This window comes from Misgurnus anguillicaudatus, chromosome 14, assembly GCF_027580225.2.
Source record: "Misgurnus anguillicaudatus chromosome 14, ASM2758022v2, whole genome shotgun sequence".
Lineage (NCBI taxonomy): Eukaryota > Metazoa > Chordata > Actinopteri > Cypriniformes > Cobitidae > Misgurnus > Misgurnus anguillicaudatus.
In genome coordinates this window covers 20,952,837-20,973,503 of record NC_073350.2, presented here as the reverse complement: position 1 = coordinate 20,973,503, position 20,667 = coordinate 20,952,837, and the positions used below count along the sequence as shown (strand labels likewise).

The window sequence follows — 20,667 nt, the reverse complement described above, 5'->3', positions numbered from 1 at the left end:
TCACGCGCGGGCCTGTTCACGCCCCTTGACCCCCTCCACAAGACAGAAGCCGCCATCAACAGGAGGATGATTTCGTTTCTTCAGTTAATTGCTGGTGGGGGCCTGATCTGCTCTCAAGAAGTCTGGATGAGGACAGAAAAGCTTTGGTCTCCCGCCAGCCATGCACATGTATCCCCCAACACACAAACACACACACACACACATACACACCAATGTCTATGAATACAATGGGACAAAGCAGCTGGACTGCAGAACCACAAGGCAGTCCTGCATACTTAATTACCCAACCAAGACTAGCCATCTGTACCATATGGATCATCATAACATCTGCTTTAAATCAATAACAGACAACAACAGACATTCTTTTTACAAAAATATATACATATATAATCTCCTTTATAAGCTTTTATTCTACAGTATGACATAACTTGCCATTTAGGCTTACAAACAGCTCTGCTGGGTAAGGTATTTGGTAACGGTGTAAATACCCAGTGGGCCCAGTGGACACCTGTTATGTAGGAAAACACTGAAACTTGTTTAAGGCTATCAAGTTGTTATCGAAGGAAACACGTACAGTGGCCTCCATAAGTATTGCAGCAATAATGGCAAAATTGCTTTGTTTGCTGTGAGGTCAAGAAACGTCTAAACATTAAAAGGTGAATATGACACAAAAGCACAGGATGTCATATTTTACTTTTCACCTGTTTTAACATACACAATTTATCAACTCAATGGAACAATAGGTTTGAATTTTAATACTTCTATATCTAATGTGAGCGCATTGAGACCATTGTTGGTAAAACATGTATGCGTTGAAACATAATCCAATGTTATTAAAATGTGTCATTCTGCAGTTTTGCCCTTATATTTATCTTACAAATTTCTTGTATCCACAGCAAACACAGCAATTTGGTCTTCAGTTCAAATGCAAGGATGTGTACTATATGTAATGGACAATGGAGCCTTCATACATGGGACTCATTAGAAAAAAAAACACTTGAGACAAAAAACTGAAAAGGGTGGGAAATATTTGCACAATCATTAAACTATATTAATTATCTTTTCCCCCCCAGCATTTTAAAAAAAAGTTGCCAGCCAGCACCAGCATTTCTTATGATTTTCACAAAGGTTTAATGCCTTCCAGAAAATGATCTTCTTAAAATATATATAAACAAATAATATATTACATGAAAGAACAGACCATCAACCGTTTCATCCTACATTCATTAGTTTGATGATCTTCATTAGTTGAATGTCTTTTATAACCTCCCAAATCTTCAAAAACACCAAATTTTGAGCAAAAAGCTGAGACAATTCCATTTTTGAAAAAGACTTTTGATAGAGATCAGATTCAGAGCGATCCTCAAAACTTACACGGATATACAGCTGTTTGCCCTAGGGCGATACTTCTGTGATTTAAAAATGGCAGAAATACTCGTCATTGGCAGTGAAGCGTTTTCTCTTAATTGACGAGTTAACTCGTCAATGGCAGGGAAATAGTTAAATAATGGTACACCTACATACATACATACATACATACATACATAGAAATCACCATAAAAACTTTAAAGTGCACCTATTGTGCAATTCACGTTTTTACATTTCCTTGTGTAAGTGTGTATTATGTTAACGATATGCAAAAAGTACATACACCAAAGTAAACAATGACGCGAGTTATCGTCTCCAACGTGAATCTCATTTCTTGGACTACAACAAACACACAGATTGTAGGCAACTGTTTACTTCCTGGGATTGTTGACGTAGACAAGACTGACATTATCATAATACCTCCAGCTTCAGACTCACAGCCTGTAAGTTAACTGTTAGCATGGCATTGTGAGCGAATCTTTCAAATATGGTAAGTAGTGTCACATTTCCGGCTGACGTCAGGCCAATCACAACGTACAGATTAGCTGGCCAATCAGGGACACAGAGCTTTTCAAATCCATGCGTTTCAGGAAGAGAGTGAAATATGGAGCTACAAAAACGTACGGTATGTGAAAAATAATGTTTTTTAACTCTTTCCCCGCCATTGATGAGATAACTCGTCAATTAAGACAAAACGCTTCCCTGCCAATGACGAGAATTTCTGGCTTTCCGCAATACCGCTATTATCCGCAACTTATACAACCCGGAAGAAGGGCCTCACGTGAAAGAGAATAAACTCCGTGTATGTTTTAAAGATCGCTCTGAATCTGATCTCTATCAAAAGTCCTTCACAAAAAATGGAATTCTCTCAGCTTTTTGCTCAAAATCGGGTGTTTTTGAAGAAACCTACTCATATCTGGCAACTTTTTTTAAAAAACGCTGGCGGGGAAAGAGTTAACCATAAACCATGCGAACACATTATACCAAATAGCCTACACAAATTAACATTGTTTTTAGCAATGAAATAAGTGCACTTTAAACCTCTTCTAAAAACTATGTACCTTTGTATGTACCTTTTTTTGGAGCATAAACAATAGCAAACAGCCAAAACGCATTTCATAGACACAAAAAACTGTCTTTAAAACTGCAGTGTAATCCCTATTAGATTCATGGGAAAACACAAGGTTAAAGATGCCACAGTTTGCCATGAGTTTATTTCAGATGCATCGGATTACAGACACCCCCCATGTGAAACACCTGCAGGCATGGTTATTATTTCTAGGCACAAAACGCTTGTGTCAAACAGAGGTTATCGCATCTCAGCTAATTACATGGATGAATACAAGCAGAGATGCATCTTTAAAATATCATTATAACACCTATATAACAGTATATATCACTATAACTCAACTGAAATGAGTTAAAAAGTTGTATTACCCATTTAAATAAGTGATTAATATGTGCCCCTGTCTGTGAAATCCCAGCTAAAGTCATCTTGTAAAAGTCTAATGTAAAGAACATTCTGTAAAAATATAACATTGATATCTCTAATAGTGACTAAATAAGTCAAATGAAAGGATTAGTCCATTTTCTTAAAAGAAAAATCCAGATAATTTACTCACCACCATGTCATTCAAAATGTTGATGTCTTTCTTTGTTCAGTCGAGAAGAAATTATGTTTTTTGAGGAAAAGGATTTTTCTCATTTTAATGGACTTTAATAGAGCCCAACATTTAATACTTAACTCCACACTTAACAGTTTTTTTCAACGGAGTTTCAAAGGACTATAAACAATCCCAAACGATGCATAAGGGTCTTATTTAGCAAACGATTGTCATTTTTGACAAGAAAAATAAAAAATATGTACTTTTAAACCACAACTTTTCGTCTAGGTCCGTTCCAGCGCGACCTAACGTAAATGCGTAGTGACGTAGGGAGGTCACTTGTAACATATATAAAACGCACATTTGCGGACCATTTAAAACAATAAACTGACACAAAGACATTAATTAGTATCAGTTGACATACAACAATGTAGGAACGGTCCTCTTTCAAGACGCTTGTAAACACTAGGGCGGAGTTTCCTGTTCAACCTCTGACCGTCAGCTGGCGCATCACGACCGGATCTACATGACGAGAAGTTGTGCTTTAAAAGTGTATATTTGTTACTTTTATTGTCATATAGTCCATTAAAACTCCGTTGAAAAAAAATGATAAGTGTTGAGTTAAGTATTAAATGTTGGGCTCTATTAAAGTCCATTAAAATGAGAAAAATCCTGCAATGTTTTCCTCAAAAAGCATAATTTCTTCTCGACTGAACAAAGAAAGACATCAACATTTTGGATGACATGGTGGTGAGTAAATTATCTGGATTTTTCTTTTAAGAAAATGGCCTAATCCTTTAAAGTAAAATTAATGAGTGAAATTAAACTTGTGCTTCTGATCTCATAATTAGATTAAGATTTAGCCTGGATTTTACAGACAAGGTCACATTTCTTCATAAATTAAATGTAATTTTCTTTGGGTTATCTCCATTTCAACAAGCAGGTTGTAAGAAGTACTGATTTTGACCTACACATGCCATGCACAACAAGTCCAAGAAGTATTTTTTTAAATGAACACTTAAGGAACAGCCCACATAAAAATTTAAATTCTATCATGCTGGTTCAAACCCAACTTACATACATCTGATATTGGTGCTGCAAGTGCATTTCCTTCCTATAGAGACATATAGGCACTTGAGTTACAATGAGCTTGATGGAGGGTGACATGCAGGCTTTGGATATTACATATAGCCCTGTAAAAACACCATCAATGGAGTAATCACGCTCCATTCGAGACACGTATAAATATACAGTGCCGTATATATCATGTTGTGCTGACATAAATCTTTTATGGGTTCTTTTCCTTCCCCCACATGAGCTCGCCTGTTCTACCACCATCATGTGGACATTATGTCGTCTAGGCGAGCAACTTGGTAACGGAAAGTATAATCTTAATTTAATGTTCAATCTAAACCATTTGTGCATTAGGTTATAAACCCCATCACCTTCTGGAGAACGTACGCTCACCCACATAAAAACTAAAAGGCACTTCTGCATGTTATGACCTTCAGAACAGCTGTGGTGACACTGACCTTTAGGTTACGGCCCTGGAGAAGGAAAAATAAACTGTGTGTCGTAACCTCACAGAGATAAAGAGCAATCTTTGTCATCTACCAGCAATCACGATGACAAACAGATCGACTGACATGCTTTAAAAGAGATGCTAGACTAATTAAAAGCAATGCCAGCAGATGAATATGAGGAATACAATGAATAAGAAACAGAGACTGATACTTTGATGGACACCCCGATATTAACAAACCCTCATTTCTTGACCTTTGCAGAGATTAGCCATTTAGCAATGCTCAGGATACGACTGTCTGAACACATTAGCTGCTAGCCCATGCTGACCCAATTAAAACATCATAAAAGAGGCCTTATTCAACCTGAGGTCATTGTTAGCTTTTTAGCTGCTTATTGTTATACAACACAGTGATCGAACTCTTCTTGAGGAAAGAAAGGAGGATAGAATTTGTTTACAAATAATCCACATTTGGTTTAATCCATTAACTTGGTAAGTTTAATGATTTTAATTGGTAAGCAAATAATATTTGTAAAATGTAAATTTTGTGAAAATTACTTTTTTAACTATTTCGCCGCCATTGACGAGACATCTCGTCAATTAAGAGAAAACGCTTCCCCGCCAATGACGAGATTTTCCGTCTTTCCGCAATACAGCTATTATCCACCAGGTGACGCACTTCCGCAACTTATACAACCCGGAAGTAGCACCTCACGTGAAAGAGAAAGAACTCTGTGTATGTTTTAAAGATCGCTCTGCATCTGATCTCTATCAAAAGTCCTTCCAAAAAATTGAATTATCTCAGCTTTTTCTCAAAATTGTGTGTTTTTGAAGAAACCTACCCATGTTTGAGAGGTGATAAAAAAACTAATAAAGGTAGGATGAAACGTTTTTTTTTTTTTTTTTTTAAAAAACAGGGTATGTTGTTTAATTTTATATATTTTTTGTTTAAATATTTAAAGAAGAACATTTTATGGAAGGCATTAAAATTTTGTGAAAATCATGAAAAATGCTGGCGCTGGCTGGCAACTTTTTTTTAAAACGCTGGCGGGGAAAGAGTTAATAATAAAGCTTTGAAAACTTGTTATACTTTTGATTTATCAAAACACTTTTTCAAGCACCATTTATGTGATTTCTGCAGCAAAAAAAAAAGAATTTGCTTTTATTTCAAATACTTTTAAAAAGCGTTTCTGTATTAATATTCACTGTGTCTCATTTTGTAGTGTCTTTTTTGATAATGTAAAATTTGACTGTTATTCCCTGAGATGCAAAATACAGTGATTTCTATTTGACTTTGCAATAGGCTTTATGCCCAGCTGCACTACTTCCTGAAATTCAGCCAGCTCCTAGTTTCCTGTCTGCCATTATTGGACAAACTGATTAATGCAGGTGTGTCTGATTAATGTTGTTGTGACTACTGAGGTCAGGCACACCGGGATTAATCAGTTTATCCAATAATGGCAGACAGGAAACAAGGAGCTGGCTGAAGTTCAGGAAGTAGTGCAGCTGGGCATGAAGCCTATTAAACTGTTGATGTGTTTCTATTGCTGTGACGTCATAATGATAGTATTACGATATGGATTCATTTACATAGGACACCAGGAACCAGATTTACTATCAGCTTGCGTCAGCGCAAACCAAAATTTTTGCGTTAAATAAGGACTGTGAGGATTTACTAAAGACATGCAGCGGATAATTCGCGCTGAAAAGGTGTGGTCTAGTTATTTTTGCGACTGACCTTATTGGATATGCATTATCCAAATTTTTGGGAGGAGATTACACATTAACTCATCAGCTCTGCTTATTTACAACCCTGAACTAATTTGTGCTGCTCTTAGTAGATTGCGTTGGTCATTATGGAAATCAGCTGTTGCGCCTGTTGCGTTTTTTAGTAAATAACCCGCAGATATTACCACTCCCATTGGTGCTTTTTTGGAATTGCCCTTGCGTGCTAATTTGCCCCGTTTAGTAAATCTGGCCCCAGGTATGAAATGCTCGGACCATCACGGACATTAGTAGTACATATTAACTAACTGTAGTAGTTACGATAATACACACTTTAGTAAAAGTTGGATCAATTTGAAAATATATATTCCAATTGGTAACTCCTAAAACAATTAAGTTGTTTCAACTTATATGTTTAAGTTAAAATCACTTTGTGAAAAAATTTAATGTTTACATTTTTTAGGTGTTACCAATTGAAGTAATTTTTTAAGTTGATCCAACTTTTTACAGGGCAGTATATACTGGTGTTACTATAGTAAACACTTAACTATACTACAGTATTGTTCATATGGGTTGTTGTAGTTTAACAAGTCCATGATTTCATTCAAGCTCATGATTTTATTTATCAGGCTAATTAAAAATTTATAAAATGATTTCCCTAAAAGTTTGTCATACTCATATGAATAATTTAAAGTCATTATGGTTCCATTCTGTAATCATTCTCAGTGACATTTTCCATTCATCTTATTTTATGACTGACCATCAATACAATGTTCTCAAATGTAACTCATTAATAAAAACTGTTGCTCTGCAGATTTCGTAAGATGTTATTTGCCAAATTCATAAACCACATCAGCAGGAGCAGTCGTCCCAATGGCTGGACACTTTCCAGTGTGCTTTGCGTTGCCTGTATTCCATCTCTCTGCGCAGCAGGATGTACAGATGGGACCGTGTGCAATTTGGCTGGTTTTTCCCAAAAAAGCCCACAGCATACATCTGGCATAGGAAATCTGTGCTGTCTGATCATTAAGCACTGAAGTGAATTGAGACATAAATGATTTGCACATAAACTCAGTATTTATAAAAGACTTCACAAAACAAAATCATCAGATACTGTATCACAAAAACATGTACTTACTGTAATACTACAGCTAATACAAAACACATTGCTAATTTGCGGTTTATTTATTTATTGTTTAGCAGTAGAAGATCGGTTAGTTGACCATTATTTTAATACCTCTCCTGAGAGTATCCACTGAGTCCCAGCTGTGCACATACATTTGTTATACTATCATAGATAAGACTTTCCATTAACTGAGCTAATGATTCTTTTAGATTCAAAGACATTATTTACTACATTAAAGGAATATTCCATTTTCTTAAAAGAAAAATCCAGATAATTTACTCACCACCATGTCATCCAAAATGTTGATGTCTTTCTTTGTTCAGTAGAGAAGAAATTATGTTTTTTGAGGAAAACATTGCAGGATTTTTCTTATTTTAATGGACTTTAATAGACACCAACAATTAACACTTAACTCAACACGTAACAGTTTTTTCAACTGAGTTTCAAAGGACTATAAACAATCCCAAACGAGGCATAAGGGTCTTATCTAGCGATTGTCATTTTTGACAATAAAAATAACAAATATACACTTTTAAAGCACAACTGCTCGTCTAAATCCGGTTGTGATGCGCCAGCGTGACCCCACGCAATACGTCATGACGTCAAAAGGTCACAGAGGACGAACGCGAAACTCCGCCCCAGTGTTTACAAATGTGTTGAAAGAGGACCGTTCCTACGTTGTTGTATGTCAACTGATACTAATTAATGTCTTTGCGTCAGTTTATTGTTTACAATGGTCCGCAAGTGTGCGTTTTATATATGTAACACGTGACCTCCCTACGTCACTACGCATTTACGTTAGGTCGCGCTGGACCGGATCTGGACGAAAAGTTGTGGTTTGGAAGAGCATATTTGTTGTTTTTCTTGTCAAAGATGACAGTCGTTTTGCTGGATGGGACCCTTGTGCCTCGTTTGGGATTGTTTATAGTTCTTTGAAACTCAGCTGAAAAAACTGTTAAGTGTTGAGTTAAGTATTAAATGTTGGGCTCTATTAAAGTCCATTAGAGTGGGAGAGGTCCTGCAATGTTTTCCTCAAAAAACATATTTTCTTCTCGACTGAACAAAGAAAGACATCAACATTTTGGATGACATGGTGGTGAGTAAATTATCTGGATTTTTCTTTTAAGAAAATGGAATATTCCTTTAAGCTGTTAATATTTTTGGTTTTCTGGTCACCAAAATATGTTGTAAGTGATTGCTTTCAATATACTTGTGGGTATCTGGTTCCAAAATTGTACATTTACATTTCAACAGCTCAAAAAAATTTTTTGCGTCTGACATGTTTCTTGTAAATAAGCATTTTTTATCTGCCTCTTAATAGATTCTGCCAACAAACTGGAAATTCTGAATGGCCTGAGGCCGGGATTAAGCGGATTTTAAGCAAAGGTATGCCAAACATATAATATGTGCCAATAGCATTGGGTTAATATTATTATCTCATTTTTGACTGAAGTGAAGTGTCTGAACTCATTATTTTTGCACTTGCTTTTATCCTAAATGACTTACAGTGCATGCTATACACATACATATTTTATCAGTATGTATGTTCCCTGGGATCAAATCCATGACCTGAATTGTAGGCACAACCTGACCCACATACTGTACACATACATTTTTGATCTTTCTTTCGATGCTTCTCTTGCCATATTTAGCACATCGTCCAAAACACTGCACTACAAATCTGTCCAAACCAGAAAGAACTGTCATTCAAAGATCATTTTCTTCATTTTTTAATCTTACCGATCATTCCCTCCCCTTTTGTGTCAATTTGATCCCCCGCTCTTTATTTCTCTTTCTTGCCCCACTTTTTTCTTAACAATAGAGACAATCGGGTGGCCCCTGAGGGCCCAAGAGGACGAGTTTAAATATCAAAAGCCCACAATGGACACCACGCCAGACTCCAAGAAGCTGCTTACCCCGGCCCCCACTGCCCATCTGCTTATAACGGGAGAAATTGGGAAGGAAGAGAGAGCGAGAGGGAAAGGACACGTTTGTGTCAACGCTGTAACAGACTGTCGTCTCTTGTCCCTTTCTCGCCTATTTTTTATTGTTTTTTAAAGGCTCAGTCAAGCTTCTTGCCATCAGCTGTCAAATGATACTCATCCAGCGTGAGTCCTCCCCCCCACCTCCAAAGCACCACGGTCCCTCCCCAGATACACACACAAACACATGACACATGAGGACAAAGTCTGTTCTCTTTTCTGACACCTCTCTCCCTCGCCTCAAGCCCCGGGGCTCGGGTTTCCCAAAACGAATGAGTCTTCATTTTTTCACATCATTTTGTTCTGTGACTGCATGAGACTTTTGAAAGCACAATCTCACAGTAATTGCAGGGTGGCTGTACAAGATTTTGACATAAATGAAGAATCATATCACTAATATCCCTGAGCTAAATGTCCCTAGCGACTTAACGGCAGTCTTTACACACTATCTGAAACCACTAACAAGAACACACTAGCCAATTTCGTCTGACAGACAGGTCTATAGCAGATTATATGTGGTTATGATATACTGTATGTGGTGGAAGTAAGCGATGACGAAAACATCTTCTCTCAACGATGACCTCGATATTAACTATGTCTATAAAGGTGGCTTGTTGTTGTTAACACATATTTGAATTAGGACATCACATAATCGCTACACAATTCTATAAACAACATGCGATCCTGACAATGAAAACTCAGCTAGTTATTTTTGGTTTTCTATATATAACAACCTACATATTATAATGTAACGGCCATTCTGTTAAAATATAACCTTGACATTTTTTCTAAATAAGATCATGTCAAAGATTAAAATGTGAAATTAAAGGGATAGTTCACCCAAAAATGAAAATTCTGTCATCATTTATCATCCTCATGTTGTTCTAAACCTGTTTGAATTTATTTTTTCTGATGAACACAAAAGAAGATATTTTGAGAAATGATTGTAAACACACAGCATATAGTGTCCATTGATTTCCATAGTAGTAAAAAAATATTTTGGAAGTATTGTGATAAATGATGAAGAAAATATTTTGATAAATGATGGAAAGCACACATTTGACGCTATACCCATTAAATTCCATCATATTTTTTATTCCTACTATGGAAGTCAATGGTCACTTACTGCTGTGTGTTTACCATCATTTATCAAAATATCTTCTTTTGTGTTCATCAGAAAAAAGAAATTCATACAGGTTTAAAACAACATGAGGATGAGTAAATGATGACAGAATTTTCATTTTAAAGTGAACTATCCCTTTAATGAGAGAAATCAAACTTTGATGTTCATAATCTCAGAAATAGATGAAACTTTAGCCTGGATTTCACAGATTTTTTTTAAAACATAAATCTATGTAAATTAAGCTTTTTATTAATTGTGCCTTATTCACAAAACTCGTCGCTGTTTGCTTGTCACAATAACCGTTACCGTTCTAGTGAAACCAGATTATAGATTTCTGTGTCCCATATACTTTGCATAGTCCAAAGCAGTTTCACATGACCACACCTTATACTGACACGCAGGGAAATGACATAGCCAAAGATATCCATTATAGTATCCCTTTGGCAAAATCATAGATTGTTTCACGTTTTTTCATTGTTTTGGGACAACGGGTATTTTGACTTAACTGATCCAGGTTGTGATGGGGAGATTCCAGAGCTTGCTGGCTGTCTGTGATCCCGTGGGATATACAAGTATCTAATGGAGACCCCACCTCCACCGCCATGGAACAAGCTGTGATGTGAGAATGTGTCATATCAGATGACTCCATTACTAATATGATCAGAGGGCTATTGATTTTCTATTAAACAAACTTATGTGATCTTTAATCTGTTAAAGAATGATTTTGCTATGGTTTTAAAAAGATACTTATTTTACAAGTTTGTTTAAAAAATAAAAATGCAAACTTTCTGCACTCTCATTTTTTACTCTAATGTGGATTTATTTTACATCACTCAATAATCAAGGACTTTGCTGCTGTAACATGGCGGCAGCAGGCGTAGTAATATTACGCAGTGCCCGAAAACAGTCCCCTGCTATTGAAAGTAACCAAGTTGACTATTTTCAGCGTAGTGATATTAAGCAGTGCCCGAAAAGTCCCCTGCTATTGAAAGTAACCAAGAAGACTATTTTCGGGCAGTGCGTAATATCACTACGCCTGCTGCAGCCATGTTACAGCAGCAAAGTCCTTGATTATTACGCCAGAATTAGAGTATAGTTCCTAGCCATATCTGCCTAGAAAATTGCAACTTTTAATTTTCCGTCGTTCTTAATACAGGATGTCACTACAGAAGAGTCAAGTTTTAAATAGGAAAAATATTTTTTTCCTGTTTAAAAACTCTATTTTTGAGCACGATGCTAATGGTCTAATCAGATTCAATGGATTGTGCTAAGCTATGCTAAAAGTGCTAGCGCCAGACCCGGATATCAGCTGAATGGATTCCAAAACGTTAACAATCAAATTTTTAACTCTAGGGGAGTTGAAAAATTAGCATATTTTCAAAAAAAAGTTGAATGTTCCTTAAATATGATACGCATGTATTGGCCAACCCCCCCTCCAAAAAACAGCGTTACCTCATTAGAACTGTGCCTTTTACAAAGGATTACACATACCTGCTACTAGTTCTCTCACTGTCTAGTTAATGGTTACACATTTCAACTAATGTACACCATACAATGTGTGACTTTGGGACCTCAAACATCTGTCGTTCAATGACTTTAAATGGCTTTCAGCCTACACAACAGCTCCCAAAAGACTTCAATGGAGCCATAGGGTCTGAACTGCAGCTTTAAAGAAAAGAAGCTTTCTATAAAGATTTCCTGCTTTCAGACATTAACAATACTGTAAATGAAACACTCAAACAAGTCATCAAAGGGATCATCTACCCTATTTCAATATAATGTTTGATATGTACAATGTTACTCTTATGTCAACACAATAAAGATTTCCTCTGATGTCTTTTGTCTGATAGCTAACAATGAAACAATATTGCAGACTGACTTCTTCTGCGGGCCTTTTAAATAAAACACCATACACGTCCAGTGTCAAAAAATCATCATGTTAAAAATAAATATTTGAAAATAACAATCAAAGGATAAACAGGGAGTGCTCGTAGCATTGTGTAGCTCTATAAAAAAGTATCTTTCAGATGCATAATTTGAATGTAACAACATAACTTTGTGTTTCTGGTTGCATTAGCAGCACATAGGTCACAGGTTTGATCCTAGGGAACACACCTACTGATAATAATGCATATCTAAAAATGCACTGTAGATAAAAGCATTTGCCAAATGCATAAAAAATAAACTAATTTTTCTAATTACATTACATAAGCCAAAGTGTCCATTATTAGTCTCATTACTGTCTTTACTGTACTACCCCATGCTCAATTTATGCAATTTATTTATTACAGCAATCCTTGGGGGTAGGGAGCTCGGTCCCTGATGCATACGAATGACCCCCTGCTTCAAACATCTGCAGGTGCAGGGCTGATGGGTTCAGAGAACCAGTGGGCAGCCTGCAGGGCTGAGGGCACCTTGTACACCCCACTCAAAGTCACCGGGTGAGACAGCACAGCTACAAAATTCGAGTGTTTTATTAGTGCACCTATAAATCTGCTGAATTAAAATGCTTTTATTACAGTTTGTGCATATCAAAATACAACATACCGATCACCATATGAACAAAATGGTGCCATGTTTTGGAAAGAATGAGGATAAAAACACAATACACTACAACTTGCAAAGCTTTGATGTTGTACATCAAAAACACAGTCATCATGAAAAGTAATTCCCGAAAAGGCAGAGGTGAGCACTAACGCACATCAAACAAAACATGAGAGGACGACTGATACTGCACTTTGGTTGAGGGTGTGACGATACAAATACAGACAATGTCGTACATTTTATTAAACTACTGAGCCATGGTTAAATATGGGGTAACTGCATTAGACAGGAACAGGAAGACCTTAATAAGGATTCGAGTTCAGGGATCGAGATGCATGCGTTATTTCTCTATAATTATATTAACCAATATCTGCTGCATCTCATGAAAATCATGAGTGACAGCGGAATAAAGCAGATCGGGAACGTTAATCATCAGATAATTACCTACAATGGTTATTTAAAACATTTTATAACCTATCGCAGTAAGGCTTCTTTTAGCAACTTCATTGGACTGAAAAAACAAAAATCTATAAAGATGTAGCTAGTCATCCACCCTTCCTGTTTTACTCCAGTCTGAAATCCATAACTATTAACTGCCTTAACCGAACCAAGGCGAAGAGCACCTTAGCAGCTATAACAATTTTTAACACAGCCCATCTCCTAAAACACACTGCTCTACAAAAAAAAAAAAATGTTTTGGTCTTATCGTTTCATAAAAAGCTGCTGTTTCATAGCTAAAAATAGCACCACTGGAAACAACAGCCAGAAAAGTAAAAGGTAAGCATCCCATTGCAGTGTGGGAAACCTGAGAGATGGTGAATTTGAGATGCAGTATGGAGGTGAGGGAAGAAGGGAATGCTATTATTGGAATGAAAGGATGTGAGACCGATCTATCACGTTTTGGCCTTATTTCTATGCAAACAAGACATATGTATATTATGTAGAAAGGGACGCATCATCGGGTATTATTACAAGAGTTATTTACATTCATTTAACAAAAACTATGCACTTTAAAAAAAGACAGAAGGGCCTAGGAAAGAATAGCAGGTTCCTCTAATGCCGTTTTAATTGCATCCTCAGTATGAGCATCCACAGGACTGCTTTATCAAGGGTTGCCAAATTAAAGGATTTCTTCAAAATTAGCCATATGGCAGAAAATACCGCTGTAGGTAAGGGAGGGGGTGGGGGTAAAAGCATGTGGAGGTGTTTACGGCCAACCCTCTTGGCTGGTTTATACAAAACACAAGCTTATACCAACTCAATATTTATGCACCAATGGAAAAAAGTCAAATATCAGCATCTAGTGGTGAGTTCAAGAGACTGCAACTTGAAGACAGACATGAACTAAAAGTGAAATTTTACAGTGTAAGTGAACTTGATGCAGTTGAATTATTGTATACAAACAGTAAAATAAATCTTCTTAATATTCTTAATGTGCATGTCATGCCCCATTACGCGAGTTGTTACACATTTCTTTAGAGTAGCCACATTTTTTGTCTGGTTGCCAACGGTTAGGATTGGACAATACAGATCACATTTCACAACTGCTGAGTTAGTGCTCTATGGAAAATACCTGCACAAACGATTGAAAAACAGTATGGTGAACCCGCTGAATAGAGTGATGTCATGTACATCTCTGAATCATTCAGACCATTGTCCAACTTAGTGGGAAAATGGGCTCAGGCCAGGTCACATGGCCACAGATATTATCTAATGTGGGCAGCTTTGCATCTTTAATTCATGATGGAAAATGAGTTAAAACTTTCTCACTTTCTATGTTGCAGTCAAAGATTAAAAATGAAAACTTTCCTTTTGCTGATCTATAAACAAAGTCAAAGATCAAAAAGAATAACTTATTCCCTTAAAGCCAACCTACGGATTAATATTCATCTGTTCTCTACACTGTAAAACAGAGTGGACCTTCGCTTTATCCACAAGGACATATGGATGAAGGATAGATGGATGGACAAAATTAGTTCTTACCGGATGTGGTTTAGGCCTATGACATTTCATCCAATCATTTACACGCCCATTATAAAAACACAAAACAATACTGTATATTTGTGACTACCGGTATGTCATTACCAAATATCACAGTTAGCCTTCTAAACCCCATGATGATAGAAGGTTACCTATTCACACAGGCCAAGCTCACACATCCTAAAAGATACAGATAGCAAATTATATTATAATGCATCATTTGCATTACCAACACAAGGATTTACTGTTTCACAACATCCTTGAGCTAAAATAATGTGAATTGCAAAAAATTCCCGCTGGATGGTGCGATGACAGTTACACTCCTTGCAGCATCTTTGCCCAACATGCGGCAGCATCGGCCTCAGAACCAACTAGGCTAACTGCTTTAAAAAGCAACATTTATTAGCTTGTGAATCAATGTGAAGCTGCGTTTATTTATATCTATCAGACACTGCCAGCATCTTCATTTTTAAAAGGCTGTCGTCATTTGCGCAGAGCAGGAGACATAAGACCGCATGGAGATGCGCAGAGAGGCTGAAACACACGAGGATTACGCGGCTCGTGTTTACTGGAGCAACACCATCATTAAAGAAATCGCAAATCTCGTGTTTTCCTCTGCCAGTCTGTTATAACAACGCCAACTGCTTGTAATTCGCGTTAAACGACATGTGTCAACGTTATGATAGCTGTTTTTTCTTACCTGTGTTGCTGCTGGTTTGGCCACATATGATGCAGTCTGGCTTGGTGCATCCAGTTGCTGTCGGGTAATGCGGTACAAGGTTGGTAATATCCCTCCTCGCTTCTCTCTGTCCGTGAGTCCGTTTCAGCAGAGCGCGCACCCGCTTCCCACGCTCGCTCCTGTCTGTAGGGAAGAGTGTTTCGGGATAGGGCGCGACTCCGATTACGGCTGGACAGGTGTCATAGAAGCGCGCGCATAATCTGCATTCATGCTGCACTTCAACAACGCAAAGCATGTAGCATCACGTGAATAAAGTCAATGACAAAACAAGCTCCTAAAAATGTATTAAAAATTAACGTAATTCATATTTTTAGTCAGGAACGATGTGTTTCAAAAGTTTTGTTTATTGAATAACTTTTTTAGCACATTTTTATAATTTCTTTCAAAATATTTTTGATATTGCCATTCAAAATGTGTCAGGTGGTACAACCAATCATTGTCTATTTGCCAGATAATTTTTATGCGCTGTGTCATCCTGATTTAAAATGTATAATCCTGAAAATAGTTATTGGGGTGTTTCCCGGACAGGGATTAGTTTAAACCAGGACTAGGCCTTAGTTTAATTAGGAAATATAACTAGTTTTAACAAACATGCCTTACTACAAAATTACTGACGTGCATTTTGAGGCAAAATAAAGAGCACTTATGTATTTTAAGATATGTCAGTGCAAGTTGTTTTCAGTTTGGACAGCTCTTACGCTTATTTTAGTCTAGGACTAGTCTAATCCCTGTCCGGGAAACCGCCCCTTAAAGTGTTAAATAGCTTTATCATAAAACTAACATTTAAGAACTATACATTTAAGAAGAAGAATTTAAAAAGTATTACCGACAACATTAGCTTGCATTTATTAAAGCTAAAATTATTACCAAAATTATCATCTTATTAAAATTATTTTGCTTAATGTTTTTTATTTCTAAGGAACATTCATCAGTTGCACCCTTTGACTTTTTGGTTGCACCACCTGACCTTTACAATGAATTTACATTTAACAGAGCTGCTTGGGTGCTGGAATATTGTGTGATATCAAATTAATAAATATATTTTTTAAATACAATTAAAATGTGTTTGCTAAAATAGCATGTTTTTTGTTGTTGTTGTTTTACATTGGTTGTACCACCTGACACAGAAAGTTATTACATTAGCAGTCATTTCATTTAAGTAGCTATTGATGATGTGATGTCATGTTTATATTACTTCTTAATAAAAAGGCATATGATTACGTTTGTACCTTGACATTTGAGAACATCCAAATTGTTGGACAAAAGTTTTTCAATTATCCTAACATCCCAGCAACTACTGATATTCTAATTCCAACACCATTTTAACAGGTAAAATAATAATAAAACTGATTATTCGTATGGACAGTTGCCATGCCTGCCATTTTAGATTGAGATACCAAAAACAAACATTATATAATAAAAAAATACTGAAAATATATTTAAACTATAGTTTTAATAGTTTGTATAGAATAAATGTCATACATGTATCAAGTTATTTTTCTAGGCTACATAATTAACATGTTACATCAATAACGCATAATGTCATAAATATTACGCTGAAATTGCTCAAGATTTTTTTTTTTCATTTTTATGGTAATACAGTATATTGTTAATTTTACTGCAATAAACCATATTTTGATGGTTTTACCTGTTAAATTTAAGGTCTTAATCTGTAAAACTAATTACAGTTTTTCACAGTGAATTCTACGATTATCACATGTTTTGTGAAATACGGTTTTATTCTGTAGCATTTATGCAGTATTTTACTGTTGAATTTACGGCCATTTTTTAATTTAGCAATGTTAAAGTGAGGTGAGTATGTGTTTTCCTGATACTGTTATCCTCTGATATAGCACTTTAGGTTTAAAATAAACAAACATTTGAAACATATTTTATTTGCCGGTACACAGTTTTGTATTAGCACTAAAATGGGTGCACAGTAGTCTCAAGAAGTTCTACTGGGAATTTACTGGAAGGCTTGGAAATCTAATCTTGTATGCAGCCTGCAGTTGTGGTTTCAGTCTTACAAAAGTCAATCCTGCATACTAAACCTTGAAGACAAAGAGCTGCACTGCAATTCCCACATTACACACAAATATGTCAGACACTGACAAAGTTTGCCGTGATGTCTGTCTGGAATACATATTAACAGTGCTCAGTACTTTGCTTTTAATGTTTGCACATACATTAGTTTGTACAAGATTATACATTGCATTCAACGCAGAGTGTGCGTGGGGTACCAACTCCCCTGGTGCCGGGGGCACCATCTAGGCATCCAACAAAAATGCATTAAAAGTCTAATAAGAGAAATAATAAAACTTGATTGAAATTATGGTTCCCATATAAAATTATATAAAACTTGATTAAAATGGGGAACCTTCATTTAAATATAGTCAGTAAATTTCAAATTTTATGTAGTAAGTTAAGTAAGTATTTGTGTATACAAAATATTATCATTATTATATTTTTGTAATGTAACTGTCATAAAAAGGTATGTAAATCCATAATTTGATTTGATACATGTACTGGGGGTTCCTGCTTCTCCTCTCTATCCATTAAGGGGTCCTTGGCCTAAAAAAAGGTTGAAGATATCTGCTATAGACTATTTTGCACTGGTCCAGAAGCACTTCCTGTTGTTTTTAAGTTTTTTAGTTCAAATTTATTTTACATTTTGATACAGTTCCAAATTTTCAGTTGGTTGTATTATATTCTAATATTAAATAATATTAATATTTTGTTCAGTGTTAAAAACTGAAACAGTAAGTGCTTCTGGACCAATATCTTGCAAAATTGTCTACGCAGGCTACTGCACAGCACAAGTGCACTTTAGTTTTTGGGGATACGATGCCTCTAGTGGTCATAAAAAGGATTACAGTGGGACTAATACTGACTGCGCCATATTTTTTATTACCATACCATTTATTTTGGCCTAAAAATGTAAAATAGGCTACAAAAAAAACCCTTAGTGTTACTTTGATACTTTAAAAAACTACACACCCCCTCACTATATATCATTTGATTACTATAGTAGGCCTAACACAATATTGTATCTACATACACGTGAGACAATTATATCAAGCATAAATAATTTAACACATTTATAAACTAAACAGCTTGTTTTTCTATTTAGACAATTAGATGTATGGTTAGTAATTAGCAAACCATGTTAATCAATTTAATAAATGGTGTCAGCTGTTTATGGGATAGACAAAGGGTCTAACCAAAAGATGGCGCTGTAGTTTCATGTAAGAGGAGTGTCACCATAAGAGTGTCATCAGAGGCCTTTATATTTTAGTGCTTCTTCAGAGAATCACTCAAACTTAGAAAATTCAACTTACTTTATTCAATCCTGGTGATAATTATAAACACACTTATATTGCCTACGAGACTAGCATCTTCGAAAATGGGAACGCCCTATGTGAAGAGTGTTTTCACTAAGACAGCGACAGGTAAATGTTTTATACCCTAGTTCTGGTAATTATAAAGCCGTACAGTTTTATAAATCTCATGTTTTAATAACCTTAGTAATTAGTTCAAGTTTAATATGCATACAAAAAAATTATACCACTGCGGTGTCTGTCAGGCATTAGGCCTATAGGATGCTGTTACCTGTGTGGTCCAATAGAGACCGCCATAGCTTCTATCAAACTATCTGAAGCGACGTGTCGTGAGATTTGACTGTGAAAAAGCCGAAAGCCACAGTGAGCAAGTGAATAGGTGTGTTCGATTTCATGTTAAGACAATTTGCGCAGACTGTACGGTGTATGACATCACAGTACCGCGAGAGCGATTGCTGGGCGTATAATCTCGCGGTACTCTGGTGTCGTTCGCTTATCAGTCTGCGGCTGCGCAGCACCTCGTGAAGTCGAACACATCGAATCACACAACCCGGTCAGACGACCGCGCGAGAGGAAAGAGCGCGTGTATCATATGGATTAACAGAAACACGCTTATGATTTTTGTCTGAGTAATACGCGATTTTTATCACCGTGCACTGGAAACCGCCGCCTGATTGGGATTTATAAGCAAACAACACTTCAGCACACCGACCACCTCGGTAATACACGAGGAGGACTATGACATAAACGCTGAAGAGACCGTGCACACGGTATGTGGTGAACGTTTCTCTTTAATTTGCATCCTATTCGTGTTTTTAAACATTTGACAGTTTTAAAGACGTTTACTGACAATTTCCTACGAGGCTGAATCTAGCTTCTTATTCGCAGCTTCTTATTGACGCTTTTCGTTCCACCTTAAAAGACGCGACCCTTCCGCGTTTGCAGTTTCTTTTTCACGCACAGCTTAGGGACCGTAGCGCAATATCTCTTATTCGTGCTGTTTTGAGTGATCATGTTTCTTTTGTTACTGTGAGAGTAATATACATTTGAAAATAAACAGAATAACAGAGTTATGAAAGAACACGGATAGTCAGAATGTAAAGATACACTAATATGTTGTAAATTTACATTGTTAAACGTGTCATCTTTGGATTGCATTAATGGATCATCTTAATATATATGTCTTTGTGATGTTTGTGTGGGTGCTTGCGTGTGTGTGTGGGTGTGTGTGTGTGTGTGTGTGTGTGTGTGTGGATATGCGTGTGTGTGGTTGTGCGTCTGTGTGTGTGTGTGTGTGTGTGTGTGTGTGTGTGCGCGCGCGCGGGCGTGCTTGCGAGTATGCGTGTGCTCGCGGGTGCGTGCATTTGTGTGTGTGTGAGCACGCGGGTGTGTGTGTGTGTGTGTGTGTGTGTGTGTGTGTGTGTGTGTGTGTGTGTGTGTGTGTGTGTGTGTGTGTGTGTGTGTGTGTGAGAGAAAGAGAGAGAGAGTGCGCGAGGGTATGTATGTGTGCGGGCGCACGGGTGCGTGTGTGCTTGCTTGCTTGCGTGTGTGCGTGTGTGCGTGTGTGTGTGTGTGTGTGTGTGTGTGTGTGTGTGTGTGTGTTTGTTTGATGTTTG

At 36.7% G+C, this 20,667-nt stretch overlaps 2 protein-coding genes across 25 annotated transcripts in view; one reads left to right on the top strand and one right to left on the bottom strand.

The window, feature by feature from the left end:
- nfasca (neurofascin homolog (chicken) a) overlaps positions 1–15,924 on the bottom strand; it is a 102,094-nt gene extending 86,170 nt beyond the window's left edge. For 11 of the 23 annotated variants that reach the window (XM_073876040.1, XM_073876044.1, XM_073876048.1 and 8 more), the window contains exon 1: positions 15,675–15,923. The gene's annotated coding sequence lies outside the window, so the exon portion shown is untranslated. Of the gene's footprint in view, positions 1–15,674 lie in introns of all 23 variants that reach the window. The other 12 variants (XM_073876045.1, XM_073876046.1, XM_073876052.1 and 9 more) reach the window with 3 other exon arrangements.
- Positions 15,925–19,044: 3,120 nt separating this feature from the next.
- pik3c2b (phosphatidylinositol-4-phosphate 3-kinase, catalytic subunit type 2 beta) overlaps positions 19,045–20,667 on the top strand; it is a 64,176-nt gene continuing 62,553 nt past the window's right edge. Inside the window, exon 1 of one of the 2 annotated variants that reach the window (XM_055183858.2) lies at positions 19,045–19,162. The gene's annotated coding sequence lies outside the window, so the exon portion shown is untranslated. Of the gene's footprint in view, positions 19,163–19,560; positions 19,822–20,667 lie in introns of those variants that run through there. The other variant, XM_055183857.2, reaches the window with a different exon arrangement.